The sequence below is a fragment of the Crinia signifera genome, chromosome 2, assembly GCF_055691185.1.
Source record: "Crinia signifera chromosome 2, ASM5569118v1, whole genome shotgun sequence".
Lineage (NCBI taxonomy): Eukaryota > Metazoa > Chordata > Amphibia > Anura > Myobatrachidae > Crinia > Crinia signifera.
In genome coordinates this window covers 384,613,736-384,636,285 of record NC_139218.1, presented here as the reverse complement: position 1 = coordinate 384,636,285, position 22,550 = coordinate 384,613,736, and the positions used below count along the sequence as shown (strand labels likewise).

The window sequence follows — 22,550 nt, the reverse complement described above, 5'->3', positions numbered from 1 at the left end:
TTTGTTTTTTTTTAGAACAACTGATCCTCAAATCATTCACCTCCATGACATCAATACTTCAGGTGCAGGCATGAAATATGGTTTATATTTTGATTTTTAGCTAAATATTCTGTACCAGTTGATGTTCTTCCTTTATCCAGCGTGTAGGCTGCGAATGTGTACGCCATTTTAAATGAGTTTCCGGTGGCTCCAATGGGTGTCTGTTTTAATCCCTTGGGCCAGTGTGTTGAGTTGCATACGCATCGTAGCAATACTGCAGGAGGACACATCTGTAGCGCCGTGGTTCTCAAACTCGTTTGATGAAGTTGATGTATCAAGCAGTGAAAATAGTGGAGCAGTGAGCCAGGGGAGAAGTTGACCGAAGCAGGGGGCGGGGCCATCCACGGGAGGGAAAGGGGCAGGGCGGGGACAGAGCTACAGAGAAACATCCTGATTGGGGGGCATGGCCAGAGCAATTGCGTCATCGTGGCCATGCCCTGGCGCGCAATGACCATTTTTCAGGCAATGGGCGGGGCTACAATAACACAATTTGTGTCATTTGGTCCCAAGGACCCCCTAACGAGGGGGTGGGGGGTCGCTGGAGACTGCCAGCATTCTGGGAGACTTGCCTCCCTATCCAGGGGGCCAGGAGGGGGACCCAATTTCCGGGACCCATTCCGGGAGGGTGGGCAACCATGTCTTCAATAGAACTCCCCCCTTGCAGAGATAATAAAACAAAATTCGGTTTTCCAAAATTTGCCAGATATGCAACAAAAACTATATTTAGCCAGAACAAATAAAACCAATCCGGACCCAGTAAGAACTTTTGAGAGTGACACTTAAAAAACTTTCACTTTAATTTTTTTTATCTGCGCAATCATAAATATCGTATTGCGACAGCGCATTAAGACCGTGAAGGATGCATTAAAGCCCAGTGCGGTGTTTTCTTTTGATTGGTTGTAAATTTATTATATTGAATGCCGGGCCGTCAGCGGCCTCAGTCAAATCATTAGTAGCAGAACAGCAATAGAAAATAGTTTAAAAAAAATTATTTATGTATCTTCTGCGTTGTCCGGACACAGGCGGCAGCGAGGACTGTCTCCGGCAGTATATCACCCGGTCGAGTGGATGTGAATTTTTATTTTTTAATTGATTTTTCCTTCCTAATTTATCGCATTTGTCCTCTGAATTTTCCGAATCAGAGCAACCTGGCTGCGCAGCTGTCTCTAGCTCCAAGGCGTCCCAAACACTTCCCGTGATCCGCAGCGCATCGCAAAGTGTCAAGATTATCGCGTGAAGGTCAAACGGAGTAAAACGATACGGTGTTGGTGGGATAATAGCCGTCTGTCTGTTTGCTTAATTACAATTAAGAAAAAAAGTAAGTGCTAAGTGATCTAATTTTCCTGTGATCTGCAAACTTTATGAAAGCGATCTGACGGGCCGGGTTTTTTTTTACTCTCTCGCTTGTATCACAAGCCGATAGCATTTCCATCTGGTGCGGATAAAAATGACAGGTAGTAAAATAAAATCTAACAAATTGAGGGAAATTGTGCTGAGGCTTCGCCGGATTTATCCGATTTTTTTCCCCCTTTATATAAATACATTTTTCATGCCGTTTTTATCAAAACTGAGATTACAAACATTTAGACGGGAGACGAGAGAGCGCATTTTAGAACCCCGCATTTACCGCAGGTGCTCTGAATCACGGTACCCAATCAGCATTTATTTTTGACTTTTTTAATGCAAGCTAGAAATGGGAAATAAATTTGATCGGTTCATTTTTTTTTGTCTAAAAAGTGACGGTATACAGCCGACACATATAAAGTCGACATGTGTTGGGTTGACCACTGAAGGTCGACGTGGCTTATGTTGACACATGGAATAGGACGACGTGGCTAAGATTGACATGGTTGAATGGTCGACACGCGCATTTGTACGACAGTGGCTAGGCCAACCGTCAAAAATGTCGACACATGGGTTTTTCACCCGTGTGGAAGTTTATTTTTTTCCGTGTGTGTCCTTGGGAGTGTCGTTCCAGATGCAGGATATTGTAACAATGATTCTGGTGCCCGCCTGTAGCGTGTTTATGTCTATGCCCGTGAAAAACTCATGTCAACCTTTTTCAGGTGCCGGCCATTAGCATGTTGACCTTTTGTTTGTGTCAACCTTTTGTCTTCAACATTGACCTAGGTAATGACAACCTTTTTCCAGTGTCGACCTATGAAAATCATTGGGCAAAATGGCGACAGAGGTGTCCCCCGGCAGGGCGCCATGATCCCGGAGACCTGCACATCTGGCACAATGCCAGGCTCTACTGTACCGCCATGATGAGGGGCCCCTATCAGAGCATGCACACTAGAAGCTTTACGGTTGCCAGGGTCGGACTGGTGCTTTAAAAACACCGGGATAATGGCAGTTGGGCCCGGATGGAGAAGCATTCAAGTAATGGGTGCAACGTGTGCCCTCCTGAACTCCAGGACCCATGTTCTCTGCACTTCACCCATTATAAATACCAACCACAGTGGTTGTCAAGTCTCACAGGGGCGGGCCTAGAGTCGCGGGTCCCTGGCCTTGCGGCTCACTCCATCTTTCTGTATGCGGGGCAGCCAATCAGAGCGCCCTCTGGTAGTTGAGCAGCTCAACCAGCTTCTGTTGGTGCTGTGCGGTCAAGCCAGGCTTTTAGACCAAACCGGCCCATGAGGATATTTGCTCTTTGGGTAGTTGCCAGCAATGTGACAGATGACCAGTCCAGCCCTGGTGGTTGCTATGAGCAACAACTCCACTTGTCTGCTTTTCCACTCTTTATGGGGCCTACGCACGGGGCGATTTTTGCCTATTTTCAAAGTGTTCTGACTAGATCGCTTAGAAACTAAGCACAAATCGCTCTGTGTGTATGCCCACGAGCGACGGCGATGCCTGATTCTGCACGTAGCCATTGCCAGGCTAGAGTATTCAAGCCTGAAGTATAAATGTAGGGCGGGATGTCGCCGCCAAGCCGCTGCAATGCTAGCGCATAGGTGTTAATATATGCGGCTAGCATCGCAGTGCGGTGACGGAGACCCCCCCCCCGCACACCACATTACAGGTATCGCGGGGGCCTCCATCACCGCACTACTATGCTAGCTGCATATATTAATACATTGGGTGCCTCCTCCTCCCCTCATGCCGGGAAGCCTAAGCAGGCTGTCGCTGGCGCCTCCTTCTCCCCCTGCAGCCGGAAGGACGTCCGGCTGCGTTGCTAGGGGGAGTTTACCTTCCGGGTCCAGGAGGACCTGCAGGAAGGTAAGCCAGGGGGAGGGGGTCGGCGGCCGCGGCGGCTGGGTATTAGTACTTTAGAAAATGTGGTAAAACCCCTTATAACGGGGGTTTTACCGCATTTTTAGCTTAATACATCCAGCCCTAATCTAGTCAGAGAACACTGGACAGCACAGATCATTCAGCTCACATCGTTGCGCAGAGCATGTGTGTTATCGATGTGTGCCGAGCGATCTGTGCTAAACTGCATCGCTCAGCACGGGGCCGAAGTCGCCCCTTTAAAATGCCTGCTAAATCTGCTCCTTTAAATTGGGAATGATATTTCCTGAGCGTACTGTAACTATGTGGCAGGTCCAGCAGCTCGGACCATTCTCCACATACTCTATGATATAGTTCTTTGTAGTTGACCAGGTCTGCGGCAGAGAAATACCGTTTGTCCAATGGCTGGATACCGGTAGATGAAAGTGTGCAAAGGGCAGCCAGACAGAGGTCCAGACTGGGGCGCCGCTCACACAGACACTTTGAATGTCTCAGGTGATTGATCGGCTGTCAGATAAAAGCCTCTTTTTATTCCGCCTGTGCTGTCAGGATTGGCAGAACCTTCAGAGCCCCTTTTCTGTGTCTCCGCCATTCCTTCTTTGCAATTCAGATTCTCCCAGGATGGACAGGACGAAAGGAAAGTTTGATCCATTCAAATACTCCTGATAAATGAGAATGCATGAGGAACGGATGATATCGCTATATACTGTACGCCGGTTATAGAGATCCAGCAAACGTATTCATTTATGCACTAAGTTACTGTCTCCAAACCAAAGCTCTCAGAAATAAATGTCTACATTGATTTGTAAAAGATCCCCTTACACCAACCTTTAGACACCTGACCCTCCATCTTGGTTTAATGTGAATAACACTGTAGTTTTCAGATCATTGCACATAATTACTGTTGCTTTTAGACTAGTGTCAGCAGGGTTGCCACTATGAATTTTGGGGCCCTGGACTGATTTCCAGTCTGGGCCCCCACTCCCTTTACTTACCGCCCGATTCCCGGCGGCCAATTAAAAATGCAGCACTGGCTATTGAGCCAATCAGAGCTCATGTACCGTCAGCCACTCTGATTGGCTAACGGTACACAAGCTCTGATTGGCTCAAAAGCCGGTGCAGCATTTTAGTTAGCTGCCAGCGTCCTGCATTGAATAAGGGGAGGCAGTCGAGGATAGGGAGGGGTTATGGTGGGCAAAATGAGCTGCCCGGGCCCTTCCAGAGGCCGGGGTCCGGGACAGCTGTACCCACAGCACCCCCCTGTTGGCGGCCCTGAGTGTCAGAGCACTATACTGTCATTCATCTCTTGCTTGCCTTAGAATTTGGCATCTACTTGTGGCCAATCGGGCCGCTGACACGTTCACAGCAGCACAGATTATTTCAGGAGACAAGCGTGCAGATCATAAGTAAAGCAGAAATCTGTTCACTCTGTGATTCCTTTAGTTTATATACTTACGTCTGACACCGACGTGTAAATGGGGCTTTTCAATGTGGAAACCATGTTACCCTATTTGTACACAATATAATAATGTAACAAATCTAAATTTCCATATAAAATGTGATTAAGTGCAAATAAATAGGAATCTATCCTACAGTTCCAATGTCAGTGCATGAACATGAATTAAAAGCATGTGACCTTTATATAGTCCGAAATTGCCTTGTACTGTAATTTCGTTATTTAATAGTTTTTTGATAATTGATGTATTGTTAGGCGTTGCTGAACCCTTGTGGCGCCATGTAAATAAACGATAATAATACAGCTCTGATCATAAAGATTTACTGTAAGGACTATCAGCCTGAGGATGGTGTGACATTCACTAGAAATTGCTGGGGCTGTGGGAAGGGGGTGGGGCTAACTGATGGTTGGCATAATTCAATTCCGCCCTCTTGCAATGAACCCGCAAAACACAAGTGTTAGGAGGTTATTCTGGTTGACACGCAATGCTGCGAAGTTGGAAAATTTTGGGGCATGGCCCAGCGGCTCCGCGAGCTGCTGGCTATGCCCCCAGCCCCTCCGGCTGCAGGAATAGACGCTGTTCGCATGCTCACATCATCTATTCAGGGTGACAGGGGGGGGACTCCTCCCCCCCCCCCCTTCGCCGCTGGACACTGGGCATGACCCCCGCTGGTGGGTGCAAGCGCCCAGCGAACAGAAATGTACATGTGCAATAAGAAAACATCGCTCACCGTTGCGAATGTGCAATGGTGCGCATGGATCAGAATAAGGTCCTTTGGGGTACAAGAATGCGGTAAAAACCCCGTTATCGGGGGTTTTACCTCATTTTGATATGCAGCAAAACAAAGGGAGGAGGAGGAGAGGCCACCCGGCAGCAGCAGCCCCGGGTAATGGAGGGAGGGGGGAGCCACCGGGACCCGCAGCACATCGCCGGCAAGATCGCAAAGGACAGCTCTTAACGCAAGAGCTGTCCTTTGCCATAATCATCTCATATGTTAGAGCATATGCGACAATTAGGTCTGTGGTAGCCGGCGATGTGCTGCGGACAGGAGGCGCGGATGTTACAGCATCCCGCCCTTTATCTGTTTGTGGAACGGGGCCTAGTCACAAGTCAGTTCGGCCACATCCCTCGAAGTGTCTCCTCTCTGAGCTTCTCTCACAGAGGACACTAAGGGCGTAAATGAGTAAATGATTCCGATGTGTTCAGAGAAAAGTCGCTCAGCGTGTACTAGAGATGCTGGGCTGCAACTTTTACCTCACAGGAATTGGTATAAGGTCGCAGATGAAGAACAACAGGACTTTGCATGAGAAACAGCCACGGCCATCACACTGGAGCACTCGTGTACGTCCACCAGCCTATAACTTCAGGGTATTTAATAAAAGCAAATGCAAGAACATCTGCAATGCATCTGACTGTCAGGGGTTATATTAAACATTAATAACAGTGAAATTAGAACAATATTGCGATAACTCCAACCAGAAAGACCCCTGGGTCTAGGGAGTCGACACTGCCCTGGACCAGTACTCACCTCTCCGTCGGTGTCGCACATGTCACCGGGAACATGGCACCAGCGGATGATCTGTGAAGGTGCACAACCGATTGTGTAAGGGTCGCAGTACGCGTGAGCGAAGCCATCCTGCGATAAAAGATTGCTACTTTTTCTGATCGTTAGCCATTCGCAGGGTGATCGGAAGAAGGCGACCGGGGGTGCGTGCCAGAAAAAATGCTGACAGTCCAGAAAAATGCTAGGTGTGCCTGAGCGGATTAGGCAAGGGTAGCTCCATATTCGCGCAGCTGCGTTTGGACGCCATTTTCACTGAACGCTGGCCGTGCAAATTCACGGACGTGCGATCAGGACTGAATTACCCCCTAAAAGTTGGCATCTCTGTCCTTGCACGTTCAGCTTAACCGATGTACATGAGGAAGGGCGTTTGTGGGGGAGATGATCTAAAGCGAAAATGCGGTAAAAACCCTGTTACCGGGGTTTTTACCACAGTTTCGCATGCTCTATTGCCCGCACGCCGGGGCAGAGCTGCGGACTTCTGAATTGAAGTCAATAGATTGACCCCAAAATGTCGAATTGCACAAAAAAAAGCTAAAGACGACCTTTGACCATGTTGACCACTTGATGCCGACTTATTGAGTGTCGACCTAGACAATGTCTGGATAGTTACCATGTTGAATGGGCCGAAGCCACGGTCACTGCTTTTGATTACGGAGAACACGGTTATCACCGCGTTAGAAAGAACCGTTAACGCGTCGGTGACGGTAATAAGCACCAATAGCTGTCGTTTAACACACGTACACACAAAAGACACGCAACGTGATCAAATCCCACCGCAGTAACCGCGGTTACCCTTGAATATTTCACTTTGTGGCACTCCGTTTCTCCCCGTCTCAGGACGTAATGTCGCCGCGCATACAAGATGATTGATAGGTTCTGAGTTAATCTCATCTTTACTGATTCTAATCTGTTTTATGATAAGCAGGGGAAGGTCACTGGGCAGGGTGTCAGAACACAATTGTATTACATTATTTCCTCTAAAAGGAAAATCAGGGCACATCCAAAGTATGCTAAACTGTTCATTAACGTGGCATAATATCTACGGTGGAAATCCTCCGGGGAGACTTTGTAAAGATTCATTAATCCCGACGAAGGTTCCACATAGGACCAAAACTTTGATATTACGCCACAGTAATAAATTATTTATCGGCTCCTAAGATGAACGCGCTCCGTCGTTCTAATTGCCTCGTATTCCAGATGTTCTCAGCGTTATGAGTCATTTGTAACCTAGAACACCTGCCACCAATTCACGCCGGACACGTGAGGAGCTTATTCCTGAGCGAGTCCTCTTACCGAGATAATATCTCATGGAGACGTGTTTGATTAACGCACTTTCCCGGGGCAATATGTGACCTGGAGATGGCGGCGGAATAATATCGCACAGGTTTAATGTATTGCTAGAAATAGGCCAGGAAAGTGATGTGTTTACCTCATGCAGATAATGTAGTCAGGCGTGGCCAAACTGTGGCTGTTGTGAAACTACAAGTCCCATCATGCCTTGCCACAGTTTTGCTATTAGGGAATGCTAAAACGATGGCAAGGCATGCTGGGATGTGTAGTTTCCCAACAGCTGGCCATGCCTGATGTAGATGGCCTGAGGAAAGTGTACGTGGATTTTCTAATGAAGTAATGTTAATATTTTAATATACATTTGATAATGCTTATTCATTCAAAATGGCTGGATTTTTATAACAATTGGTATGTTATCATAGGGGTATCAATGGGGTATAGATCATAGGGGGTTATTTATTGAAGATGGGATGTTGCTATGGGCAACCAATCTGATTATAAATAAGAAGTAGAGTCTGATTGGCTTCCCAACATCCCATCTTCAATAGAACTCCCATCTTATTAAATAAACCCCTTGGGTCAACACTCAACTGGTCAACACCAGAAGGTGCACAAGGTGTCATCATTATGGCCACGCCCCCTGTCATCTCAGCACTGTGTAGGAGGGGCCACAGTGATGCAGTTTTGAAGGCACGCCCCTGCCCCACCCCTTTATGTCATCCCGCCTTACGCCACGCCTTCTGCAATGCCGTCCTGCATGCCTCGTGCCTGAGGAGGCAGTCTGAAAGTCGGAATGGATGCAGTAACTACAATCTGCTGAGCACTGACAGTGTTGATGTGATTGGATGTGAGAGGCCATCTGTGGGCATCTCTTGGCAAAGGCGGCATTTGCATATCTCCTCAGATCAGGGCCCAAATGTAATAGGGTGTGAGAATCAGAAGATGAGAGAATTTGATAGTTTTCCATTTTTTTTTTTTTTTTTAAGCGGCAATCATTTACATGGCAAACTCAACCTGGTTATCCAGTGTAAATGATTGCCGCTTTAAAAATGTCATTTTGCCCCGATGCGACTGAAGACACAGTACAGATTCAATGTACACCCACCTCCAAATTGTTCCATAATTGTAATGTGCAAGTGGCTTCATTACGTAGGGAATACAAAGGGACGGAGGGCCCTGCTCGCATAAGCTGCCAAACCATAGATTCGATGCTACAACCACACCTCTGAGTAGAATCTACATATAGACTATTAGACTGTGGAATATGCACAGATACACTGTAGAGTTCTAGGAACCTTTTATGGAACGTGAGAGTGGAACGCAACCGGAATTTCTGCACAATGGTCTATTCCGCTTTGACATTCAAGTGTACAATGTTCCAGTACAACTTTGTTTAGGTCTATTGTGAGTATGCATACAGTACCAAGGACACGCAGCTCAAAAGCGAGCCGGAATGAGGCGCGCACGGCTGTAGGGCTGTCTGAGCCTTGTGAAGCTGAAGTACCAGAAAGGGTACATTTATTCTGTTATGTGCTCCACGCACATAGGGCACTAGTTCCTGTATCCAAACCTACACACACACACATGTATTCATTGCTCCTGGTCTGAGTGACACCTTCACATGTCTCCCTGTGTTCTGCCAAGACGCCTGACGCATTGCGCACGCCAAGTGGGCACCAACCTGGTGCACATGTGGTATGTGTGCTTCGTACTGGTCCCTCTGGTGTAACTCCCTGCTCGCGGGTTGCAGAAACACACTGTGGGCAGGTAAATTGTGCACTTTGCTGTGAATTGTGGCTCCGCACAGAAGGGCAGGAAAACATTGGGCCCGATTCGGACCTGAGCACTGCTGTGCGAATTAACGCAAGCGATCATTGTAGACACCACCCCGCTATAGTGAAATCCTTGTGAATATATCCAAAATCCTTTGTTGTGCAGTGCAGAGGGGTGTTGTGCAGCAGATGGGTGTGTTGTGCAGTGCAGAGGGGTGTTGTGCAGAGGAGGGGTATGTTGTGCAGCAGATGGGTGTGTTGTGCAGTGCAGAGAGGTGTTGTTGTGCAGTGCAGAGGGGTATGTTGTGCAGTGCAGAGGGGTGGGTATTGTACTGGTCAGTAGTCGTGTTAGGCAGGCTGTGTCGGTGCAGGCTGTCAGTCATTTTTTTTTTTCATTGTCGTGTGTGGTCACTTTGGTGTGCTGCTCTGCAATCCAGTACACCATATACTATACTGTCAGAAGTTCCATGTGTGATTGTTCTGCCTCCACGCAGTGTTATACAAGCTCCATCCATAATTATTTTTTTTTAAATGTTCTTCTTTATTGTTTGTGTGCACTGCACCCCAATACACCATATACTATACTGTCAGAAGTTCCGTGTGTGATTGTTCTGCCGCCACACAGTCTTGGACAAGCTGCGCATGAAAAAATAATAATAATAAATTTGCTCTTCTTTATTGATTGTGTGTACTGCACCATATACTATACTGTCAGAAATTCCGTGTGTTAATAACCAGCCAGCTTGCTGCAGACCTTGGCCTAAATTGAATGAAAACAACATTGTGAGCTGTAAAGTGGTCAAAATTGTCTGGAAACTGCAGAAAATTAATGTTATTGAGGTTAAAATTACTCTAGGGACAAAAAAAATGCAAGTTATGTGATTTGGGTGTTTTTTGATCATTTTTGAAAAAAATCAAAAGCTTTTCACCGCCGCATGACAAAGCCAATTCCAAATCCCGGCGACAAATCCAAATCTTCAGCCCCGGTGCCCAACTCTATATGAAGCAAATAAAGGATTTGCAGTTTTAGGGCGATTAAAAAAAGTCCCCAGGGTTCTATTGATAATTAATCTCCTTAATTAATGTAAAAAGGTGAAATGAATTAAGGTTGAAACGAATGTGTTTTGTAGGGTACACACCAGAACGATCATCCTCATAAGGCGATCATGAGACGATCATACGATGGTCGCAAGATCTGCTGGAGCGCATGATCTGATCACGATCCGATCACAATCTGTACCCGGTTAAAGGGATCGTTTTCAAATCCTGACTGCAGCAGGTAGGATCTGCAAAACTACCAGCGGGGATGCACATCGGATCGGATCTAAAACATGCCAAAACATTCCCAATTTACATACAATCAGTCGAGATTGTATCGAAATTGGGGGAATTGAGGCCAAATCGGTCTGGTGTGTACCCAGCATAAGAAGCGAAATTGGAATTGTGATGTTTTTGCTTACAAAATAAGGTACAGAGTTCTATATCAGGGAGGTACTAAGGATCTGAGCAGACATGATCGCACATCTGCAAAGTTGCAGATAGCAACCGCCCAGACAGAAAGAGAACCCGCCCACTGTAAGTCGGTTACCACCCCATAGTCGGTTACCACCCCATAGTCGGTTACCACCCCCAAACGCCGTCTTCCTGTCAGTCAAGTTGGGATGGGATTGCGATGACCTATTTTAGCTTGTTCTGTAGCTATTTTGGCTCGTGCATGTGCGCTACAATCGTACGCATACGCAATAGTTCGATAATTAATAGGACCAGCTCCCGCCGGGCACGCAATCAGATGTGCACTTTGTATTCGGGCATGTAAAGATCCGTTGCGGCGCTTCCTCAGGTTCTCGGCGCCATTTTTTTTCCTCAGGTCAGCTCAATCCACCGCTTCATTTGCATAAGCACCCTAATTAAAGCAATTAATCATATCTGAAATTGCTAAATCATTTTGGCTGCAGCTAGAGACGGAGAAAATACACAGAAAGTTACAGCAACAGAAAAAACGTGTCGTAATTAAAAGGAGAACAGTGAGAATCAGCCACTGAGGTTATTTAGTGACCTTGTGCGCTACACATTCAGCGTTTTTGCGTATGTCTGTAGGGACACTGCTGATTTATTTCCTGTTTCTGGACCTAGGATGTATGAATCTCCCTATAATATGACATTGCAACGCCGCTGGCATCTCTGGTAATACATAGATAACCTCTGTTATCTCTTTAACCCTTTGAGTGCGAACATCTCTGTGAGAAATGTGCAAAATATCCGCAAAAAATACCAGCGTCGCTCACATTTGTTATATAAAGTGAAATAAAAAATGTTGTGTAAAAACACGATTAAATTTCCTATATAAGGTAACATTACAGGTCAGTATGATGAATACAAATGTTTGCTTGGCACTTTTTACACCTATTTTGACAAATTCACTTGGCACAGGTTAAGCATGGTCTGATCAGTCACATCTAGTAAGTATTGGTCACCATATTTAACAAAGAAACTTTGAATTTGTCTGCAGATAAGCACCACTGACTTGGCCCATTGAGCCTGACCCTTTTTTAAACTTTAGCATAGCTGCCTGCCCTGACCATCAGGAGGGGTTTCTCTGCAAGGACAGTGATTTGCAGTAATCACTGTGGTTTTTTTTTCAGACCAGCGGCGTAACTATAGCACCGCAGCCACCGCGGGGGGGCGCTGTGCATGTGGGGGCGCCGGGGGCTGCGGTGCTATAGTTACTCCCCCCCAATCCCCCGCAGACTTACCTATCTCGCTGGTCCCGGCGGCTCCGTTCTTCTGCTGAGGACCACCACAAAATGGCCGCCCCCATATAGCACACAGTTCTCTGAAACTGTCTGCTGTATGGGGGCGGCCATTTTGTGGTGGTCCTCAGCAAAAGAAGAACGGAGCCACTGGGACCAGTGCGATAGGTAAGGCTGCAGGGGATTGGGGGGGTTTGCATGGGCGGCGGGGGATTGGGGGTGCTTGGCGGGGCGGGGGGGCGCCCCCCCCCCTAACGGCGGGGGGGCACCCAAAACTTAGTTACGCCACTGTTTCAGGCGTCTCTGCTGACGACTCTCATTATCCTCCCCTTGTGGGAACCCCTGACAGGAGAGATGGCAGCCTATGATCACACAGTCCTATCTGTGCTGGTGTGCAGTAACCAATAGTGTGCTGCTGCTGCTGCGAGTGAGTGAATTTTTCTTGAGTTAAACACTTATTTAATTAGAGTATCTAGTGTCCATACTGATTTGCTGAATGCTATATACAGTAGGTATAAAATAACAGTTAATTCACCAAAAACAAACGTATATGCTTAGGGATGAATTCTCACAGGGTCTAAATGCATTTGAAATTTATTGCATAGGCCTCACATTAATCTTGTATATTGTGAGAAGAAAAAAAATATCACAGTGAATATATAGTGGCAAACAAGAAACCCCATATTGCAGACACCAATGTTAGTATCAACTTCTCAAAATATATTGTTACTGATGTTATATTGGTACGGCCATCATGCCCCCCCCCCCCTTACAGCAAATACCCTTTTCTCGTTAGACTAAGTTATTCTATGCAGTGGCGTAACTATAGCACCGCAGCCCCCCCCAATCCCCCGCAGACTTACCTATCTCGCTGGTCCCGGCGGCTCCGTTCTTCTGCTGAGGACCACCACAAAATGGCCGCCCCCATATAGCACACAGTTCTCTGAAACTGTCTGCTGTATGGGGGTGGCCATTTTGTGGTGGTCCTCAGCAGAAGAAGAACGGAGCCGCCGGGACCAGCGCGATAGGTAAGGCTGCAGGGGATTGGAGGGGGGGGGGGGGTTTGCATGGGCAGCGGGGGATTGGGGGTGCTTGGCAGGGCGGCGGGGGGGGGGGGCCCAAAACTTAGTTACGCCACTGATTCTATGCTAACTTTAATAAGTCTTTGTTTGTTTGTTTTTTTTGCATACTTTAGGTTCAAGTATGTTTTTAAGGTGTATCTCCGGCAATGGAGCCAATTTCTGATTTGTCCTGATTGTATATTAATACGGCGAGACCCCCTCTGAGCTTAGCAACTACTGAAACATTCATTAGGTCGTTGAGGAGAAGTGTCGGCCTGGAATGTTCTAAATTTATCTCAAATTATTTTCCTAGAACTCAAAGGTCATCGCTGAGCAATCCTCCCAAGGACAACACGATAATTATTAGCCCAGCAGATAAAAGGCGCTGGCAAATGAGAATCAGCCGCAGTGATTATAATGTGCAGCGGATTCGGTGATCAGATTCCAGGCGCTACGTGTGCAAGGTTATAAATAGTAACCTTTCCGGTGCGCAGAAGGAAAACGCTTTCTTGTTCATAGTTATTTATTATTCGTGCGTTCATTTTTTAAACCAATTCGCTGGTTTCACCTGAATTGAAGAGGAAGCCATATTGAGGGCTAAAGTGATAGGGTCCAGTGCGGACTTCCTGTTACACGTGGGATGTGCACAGAGGGAGTCAGGAGGGTGGAGCCTGAGAGGGCCCGTCCTAGGAAGGAGGCTGGGAGCAAAGACAGGTGAGAACAGTGGTGGAACTTTTGAGAGGTTGGCCTCCCTCCTCCAACCAACTCCAGGTTCACAATATTCAACACGGCAGTGGGTGATAATGAGAGGCAGAGTGTGACAGGGAAAAGCAGTGGGTGTCAGGAAGAGAGTGACAAGGGCAGCAGTGGGATCCTTAGACCACTTCGCCAATGGTAGTTCTGCCTCTGTGTGAGTTGCATCTGGGGACAAGGAGGTGTCTACGCAGTGTGTGCTGTCCTTGCAAGGGCTGCAAAGTCATTTGGACTTTGTCGGATCTTGCTCTATCGTTGCTGTTTGCAGATCAGCCCCCATGACAGTTTGAGTTTCAGGCACCCAAAAAATATAGGTCCGCCACTGCCCTTACACACACAGACATCAACTACATCTCTTTGTGAAACCTCCCACTTTTATAAGTGGGCACCGGAGCGAACCCCCAAACCTCCCACCCCTACCTCCTCTCCAGGCTCTCCCAGGAGGTTAAATATAAATGTATGATTTGAACAGTACAGGAAAGTTAGTACGCCAAACTGCAACTGTCTGTTTGTATCTTTGCTTCCTATATGTATCAAAATAAGGATCTGGGGGGGGGGGAGGGGGCTTTGATCAGTGCACAAATGAATAAAGGGTATTTATGTTCATTTTAGAATGAGATCCGGCTTTCATAGCGCGGTGTAAATGTTGATTTAAATGAATGTTGACATAGCGGGTGCGATGCTGTTATACTGAGCACATGACTTTTAAATCTCCCCAGCAAGTCATGGACATTTGCACACCCTCCAACTGTACGAATTTGCCGGTACAGTACTGTTTTTTTAACAGTCTGTACCGGCAAATATAGATTGTACAGAATGTACTGCTTTTTTCCCCATTGCAACGGTCAGTCACTCACTGTGCTCATAATCGTTCCTCCTGGCTTCCAGACTCCACTCCGTGTCAGCTGCATGGTGCGCCCGGCTCTCACCCGTTCCCAAGAGTGCATTGCGGGCCGGTCCACTGCGTCATGATGTCACCCTGTATTAGAACCCATGACCTATCTTACTGGAGACAGACACCTTACTGATTGATCTATTTGGGAGGCACCAATTTTTATCGAGGGACAAACTGACGCCACTGACACCAGTATTGTGCTGCATTCATTGCACTACATGTAATATAGGTTCCGCTGATAAACATAGGGAAAATGCGTTTAAGAAGCACAATTAAAATCCATGTTCAGCGCACGTTATGTTCCATGCGTCTTACTCACCGCGTAGCGTAGCATCGGCATGACTTCATACACTCCCCTATTAGGACTAGTCCAGTGCGCACATTCGCTCTTCGTAAATAATGAAATATTTGGAGCTATCTAAAGTCTGTGTTTTTCCCGACGTCTCTGATGGCTTTTAGCTGCTGTGAACAACTTGAGATAGAAATGGAATCTCTGAGTGATTTGAACTCAGCGGAGGGGAACAGGGCTGAGTGGGCAGCAATCTTCCCCCGCAAACCATTTAGATCTTCGGCTTTGGTTTAGAATGTTTAATTTTTGAAACTCAACTAAAAATGCGCAGTATATAGAACACGTACCTAGATGATATATAAAGATATAATCGTAATAAATAACAGCTATCGACACAGACACCAAAAAATGTGAAAAACTCATGTGTTTACCTTTTTGGGACTGATTCAGCAAGGATCGCTAAGCAGCATATATTCGCTGCGTAGCAAGCCCATAAACGACGGCCATCCCATCCCCTGGATGCTGGATCCACTCGGTAACAAGCGACAGGATGTACATGAACACATCCCCTCAAATGTGGCCGAAGGGGCGAGAAATCATCCGATGGTCACGACAATCAAAAACGCGCGTGTGCTGACCCCCCCTCCATCGGAACGGGGCCGAATTCGGATTTCACCGCCGACCACCATCGGAATGGTGCCGGATTCTGATTTCACTGCTGACCAATCATTGTCGAACTAATGTCTGTGGACCTAGCAATTCATACATTTCTTGGTTTTGAAGTATTGACTGTCTGCCGAGATTGGGCCTTATTCAGACCTAATCGCTGCTGAAAAAAATTTCAGCAGCCAGCAACCAAGTAGATGCCGCCCCGCTATAGTGAAATCCCACCTTAATAGATGTGTATGGGTAGCGAAGAAATCACAGCCAAGTGAAGATGTCCAATGCATGCCATCAGATATTTCCATATACCCCTTACATGCCATCAGACCCCATATGTCCTTACATGCCATCAGACCCCCACATGTCTTTACATGCCATCAGACCCCCCTCCACATGCCTCTTACATGCCCATACATACATGGGTTTCATTAGCCCACTCCCAATCTGACCAGACAGACCCACGTAAAAAAAGACTATGGGACAGGTAGGAGGTATAAATAAGTGATTGTTTCTAAATTGTGTTTTTAGGGGACGTGGCTGGGGCAAGGCAATGGCCACATCCCCAGGCGTTGTTTGAATGATGCCCGCTGCCTGTGAGCCATCACTTTTTTTACTCTTGCCCTTATGGAAGTGGTTAATACCTGAAAAGTCTTTTTTTTTTTTTTAAATAAACTCATTTGAAAGTGAACTTTACGGATGTTAATGATGAAACCGAAGAACCATCGGAAAGTTTTTGTTTTTTTTAATTTTGTATCAAATTTTTTTGTGTGTGTTGCAGATGTCAAACATCAAATTGCCTGTGAAATATGTATGAATTTAAGTATTTCAATTTGAAGAAAAATCTATGAATACAATCTACTTGAGAACCCCGCCATCACAGATGCCCCTTATAGGTACACATTGAATGAGAATGAATATTTGAAAATCTTCTAGTGGATTATAGATGTTGTACCTGCTTATTCCCGGTATTCTGTACCGCGCCCCTGTGTAACCTCGCGCACGAATAATGTATAGCTTAAAGAAAGAAAGATAGAAATATTTAATAGGGACTTTGATAGCTGTCTTCCTCATTTATAGCTAACCTATGTTATTGGAAGGCGTTATTCCACATTCCCTGCTGTAATGTTGTCCAATGATAGAGCTGGGATTTGGATTCTGTTTTCTTTGTGCATGGAAACAGTCATCTCAAAGATATCCAGTCTACGTCTTCAACGGCTTCAAATATAATAGACGACATTTAGTTGGGATCATTGTTCTTTATTTTATAATAAATGCTCAGTAAAAGATGTAGGAACAGGTAAAGCTAGGCTATATTTTACCTGGTGCCCACAGCGATTTATCCCACCCCTTACACACTTACGGTACAAACACCACTGACAGTACCTTGCTACACACATTTGTTCTTACAGTCAGTGGTAGCACTGGTGAGGTGCGGGTTTCACCCACGCTGGGGTGACACCAAAAGGCTCTCTCCTACTGTCACTGTGAAGGAGCCGGCACCGCAGCCACAGCAGTGTCTGGGGAAGCGTTCATCTCCCGGACATCCGGAGTGACGGAAACAAAATCATGATGTCATATCCACTTACATACCCATCAGACTCTTCTCATACCTCTTAAGACATTCTCAAATGTGCCTTGCATGCAATCAAAACTTCACATGCCCCTTGTGTGCCATCAGATAGCCCCATGTGCCCCTTGCATGGCATCGGATATCCCCACTTGCCCCTTCCATGCCATCAGATATTTTCATATGGCCCTTACATGCCATCAGACCCCCACATGTCTTTACATGCCATCAGATCCCCCTCCACATGCCTCTTACATGCCATCAAATATTTCCATATGGCCCTTACATGCCAACAGACCCCCATATATCCTTACATGTCATCATACCCCCACATGTCTTTACATGCATCAGACCCCCATCCACATGCCTCTTACATGCTATCAGACATCCCCCCATCCCCTCACATACATGGGTTGATTTAGTCAAGACGGTCCTAATCTGACATGACTGACCCACGTAAAAAGACTGTTGGACAGGTAGGAGGCATAGATAAGTGATGGCTTAGAAAGGGTGTTTTCAGGGAACGTGGCTGGGGCAAGGAGATGGGAACATCCCCAGGTGTTGCAATCATGCCTGAGTGCAAAATGGCCGCTTCTTTGTTGGCTGTCTGCATTCACCAAATCGCAAGTATCTGGCATACTCAATTGTAGTATTTTTATAATTTCAACATTTAAGCCTGTGATTCTCATTGCAGAAGTAATATCATTTGTGTAGAGTCTAGAAAAGGCCAAACAGCCATAAACCTGTCTATTTATAGTTTCCGGGCTGTACGTGGCTGCTTTACCTGGTACGCCCATGGATAAAAGGAAAAACACATACAGTAGATTTAACGGTTATGTTGGTACCCTCATCCTAGTGCTAGCATGCTGCACACATCCACTTTGTGTCATCTCTTCTAGGAGTGACCTATTCCACCCAGGGTAATCACATGCATTGCGCCCAAGATGGCTGCCTCACCTGGTACCATTTGTGGGCGGAATGGACAAGCCATGGAATTTATTGCCCAAATCCTGCAACATTCTTGCATTATACTTAAAGTGCGCTCTAGGTTTTAGTTTTTCTTACTTATTTGTGTTACTTTTTTTTTACTTTGTACTATGGGGGACATTTACTAAGATGGGATTTCTATTCACGTGGGATGTTGCTACGGGCAACCCGTCAGAATCTACTTTCTATTTAGCACCTTCTATAAGCAGAAAGAATCTGATTGGTACCTATAGCAACATCCCATGGGAAATAGAACTCTCATCTTAGTACATGTCCCCCTTTGACTTTGAAACCTAATGAGAAAAGTTCTAGATAAATTAAATTATTATTATTATTATTATTATTATTATTATTATTATTATTATAATTATTATTGGCCAATACATTTATCATATGGACAAATATTTTATTCAATAAAGTGTAAAAAAGACATTAATTAATTTATGGTGACGATTAATTAATGATTAAATTTAATTTAAATTAATGAGTAATTCGATTTATAGATTGTTATTATTTATTCATTATAGGTTGCCAATATTAAATGAAAGGGCGAGTAAAAATATATTGATGATGGGGCATACGATGTCATTTATGTCCTACAGAATAAATGGAAGCCATGTCTGAAATATGAATTCTTTCATAGATTCAAAAGGTTGACAGTTACAATGCCGACAGACTACCTGTTAACATTCTCAGAATGTCAGCAGTTGAAATGTTGACAGACTGTGGGAGGTGATGTTGGGGGAGAGTAGGGTTAGACACTTAAGGGTGAATTTGAGGTAGGTATTGGGGTTAGGTGGAAAATACTCATACCAAGTAGGAGCAGGGCTATTACCCGGTGGTCACATGACCTCCGCTGTCAACAGAAGGTCAGTCCCTGCTGGGCCACCCATGCATATGACATCATGGTGACATTTCATCACTGGAACGTTTATGTCAACATGTCAAAGTCAACATATCATTTAAGACCTGGTTTGAGCTATAGTATATCACCCGTCATAACCACCTTATTTTTCCTGGCGGCTTTTCTGAGGTTTCCAGGTAAAAATTGCCAAGTGGTAAGTTTGCCACCTAAGCTTCTTCAGTTGCACAACCAGATTCTTATACGACTTCTACCTACTCAAGAAGACAAGCAATGCCTACCAGATGCCAATATATACTGCCCCCTCCTGGCCATGTGATTGCTGAACACTTTTTTGTTATCTTTGACCAGTAATAACTTTTGATTTATTCAACCCTATTACATCTTCTGCATCTTTCTTTTCCGTAGAAGTCTTTATTGTAACTCGGCCCTTGTGTAATAAAGTCAAAAATAATTTTGAATTGTCCTTTTGTTTTGAATACTGTTTTTTTTCCTCTTCTATACGGTATATTTCTTTTTCACCGGTCTCTGGTTTGCTGAACTTGACTAAGGACCTTTGCAGAGACATTAATTACATCCATTTCTTCTGCGGGTCTGTGTTTCACAGGAGTGTGGGAGAGATTCTCACATAGAGAATGAGATACTGTAATTAATCTCTATCGAGAGAGGCTGGCGCAGTATAACAAAGCGGATGACAGGGCCGACGCGGGTCCACGTACAACACTTTCATTTCACTTTTCTAGGGGATGTTAATTTGTGTTCAAGCGCCTTTAAAATACATTCTTATATTCGGGGCTTATTGGTGTCATTGCTCACATTTGGAGAGTTGTGATGTCACTCGTGTTTGATATCCGACAGTACTTCCTGATATTGATTGTGACATCACTACTTTTTTATCTCTTACAATAGGTTACGTCATTTTAATCATAAAAGGAAATGACGACCATTGGCATGCAGACCTTTCGCTGGTGTCAACATTTTGTCAATGCCAACCTTGCGTGTGTCCACCTTTATTCAATGTCAATCTTGTGCATGATGACTGGTGACCTAGACATTGTTGATGTATAGGGGCCGAAATCGGGTGGACGGGCATGGTGGTGGCGCCGGGACATGGAAACTCCAATGAAAACGATGGGCGTTTCCATGCAAATGCGGGCGGGATGAAGTATCGGGCGGTGGGGGAGGGGGTTTCCAGCAGGACGGGCACTCTGGGACTGGCTAAGTTGTGGTCTTCCCAGCTTACCGAGTCAACCGGAATTAGTCCTATAATCCAGATACTGAGTTAATTCCCCCCTGTCATTATTTTAATAATAAGCTTTTAATATGTCAACATCTCTGCTCACATTTGTTATATAAATTCAAATAAAAAATGTTCTGTAAAAAAACAAGGTTAAATATATATAAGGTAAACATTACAGGGGTCATTGCGATGAATAAATATGTTTGCCTGGCACTTACTCCCCCCCACCCCACTGTGTGACAAAGCCGGAACCAACCCAAAAAAAAAGGACGGTCCCGTGAAAATTGGGACAGTTGGGAGGTATGTATGGGGGATCCCGCTAATTGCGAGACAGGAGGGATCGGAGATTCCTGCTGCGGTCCCGTCTACTTTCACATACCTCCCAACTTTTGTTGCAGCCATCCTCACGTGCCGAAATAAAGAGGCGTGGCCTCACAACAAGGGGGTGTGGTCTGCAAATTGATACTTTTGTGAGGCCACGCCCCCATTTTTCACCGCTGTGGGCGTATGGCCAGCAGCTCAGTGTCTTCTTAGTGTCACCAGGAGAACTGGAGAAAATGTGTCCTTCAGGTGACAGAATGCAGCCAGTGAAAGTATCTCGCTGCTTTACAAGTCCGCCTATATTTCCTCCATCCCTAACGAGGGCTCTCGTCTTGTTCCTTGTGGTTTTATTGGTCTCTCCCTCTATGTTCTGGTGTATTTTCCTTCCTGCCTTGTTACTAAATTCAGCGTGGACACCAGATGAGGGAACCAAGCTCAAAGCTCACAGGGCTGAGGCTTAACTGTCCCTGGGGGCGCTCAGGTTACTATCTGTCTATTGCACTGAATCAAGGTACAGCAGGAACAGGAGGAAAAGCAAGTCTGAGACCTCTGGGCTCAGCAGTAAAATGTATACATCTTATATATAGGAGCATATGCCGTGCATTTAATTGGAATTGGCTTATTGCATATCACTTAAGATCTGCTCATTCGGCATGGTAACGCGTCGTAAAACGCCTGCACATGGCACTGATCTGAGCCAGTCTTTAAAACATTCCCAGAAACCGAAATTATAGAGACATTCCTTTTTCCTTAACATATATATAAGCGCAGATGCGGCGACTGATTGCTCTAAAATAGTAAATACTATGTGTGCTGGTCCGCACTTGTTAAGAAACCATTAAAAAGTTATCTAATAGAAGTGGACCTAAAAACACGATATATAATTCACTATGGATAAAAAATGTCAAAAGGTACGTATAAAAAATATAAACATTTATTTAAACAAAGTAGAAGATATTTCCTTTAAAAAATACACAATTAATAAACATGTTCTAACATTGTATTAATTTTATTAATTATTAATTGTCTGTGTATTTTTTAAAGGAAATATCTTCTACTTTGTTTAAATAAATTTTTATATTTTTTATACGTACCTTTTGACATTTTTTATCCATAGTGAATTATATATCGTGTTTTTAGGTCCACTTCTATTAGATAACTTTTTAATGGTTTCTTAACAAGTGCGGACCAGCACACATAGTATTTACTATTTTAGAGCAATCAGTCGCCGCATCTTCATTTATTGAATACACACCTTTTACCCCTAGTAACTTACCATTACTTTTACCTTTGAAGATTGGCTGACACCCCAAAATTAGAAGGGGGACATTGCCTATTTATACCTGGTGCCTGGATTGAGGATACACAGGTGGCGCCACTCATTCTTTGTTTACATATATATAAGCGCAGTATATGAAGAATAGATGTATTATATAGCAGATCTTAGCAGCAGCTTGTCACACTGCAGACACATATGTGCCAGCTGTCAGTTTCTAGTTCCTGCATTGTGGCTCTTTAATAAATAAAAAAAACTTTATTAATAACTTGACAATACTACCATACAGTCAGCGCACACAGTACAGGATTTACTGCAGTAAGCACATGGGGCCTTATTCTGGTTCACTACTTCTGGCAAATTCCTTCTTACAGATGGAGTTCCTCTTGTCCTTGCCTGGAGCCCGCCAGAACGTCCCCTCTGTCGAGCGCCGGTGGAGAGGGACTCCATTAAACTGGGAGGCGTGTCCCAGTCTCGCCTCAGGGTAAGGGGGGGTCGGGTGGCGAGGGGGACCGTCAGTGGCGGCGGAC

The 22,550-nt window shown here is 45.3% G+C and overlaps 1 protein-coding gene across 19 annotated transcripts in view; it reads left to right on the top strand.

Annotated features, from left to right (window-relative positions):
- TENM4 (teneurin transmembrane protein 4) overlaps positions 1-22,550 on the top strand; it is a 929,900-nt gene that overhangs the window by 399,873 nt on the left and 507,477 nt on the right. Inside the window, exon 3 of one of the 19 annotated variants that reach the window (XM_083170225.1) lies at positions 16,546-16,660. The exons of the other annotated variants lie outside the window; for them this stretch is intronic. The gene's annotated coding sequence lies outside the window, so the exon portion shown is untranslated. The remainder of the gene's footprint in view (positions 1-16,545; positions 16,661-22,550) is intronic. 19 annotated transcript variants of the gene reach the window in all.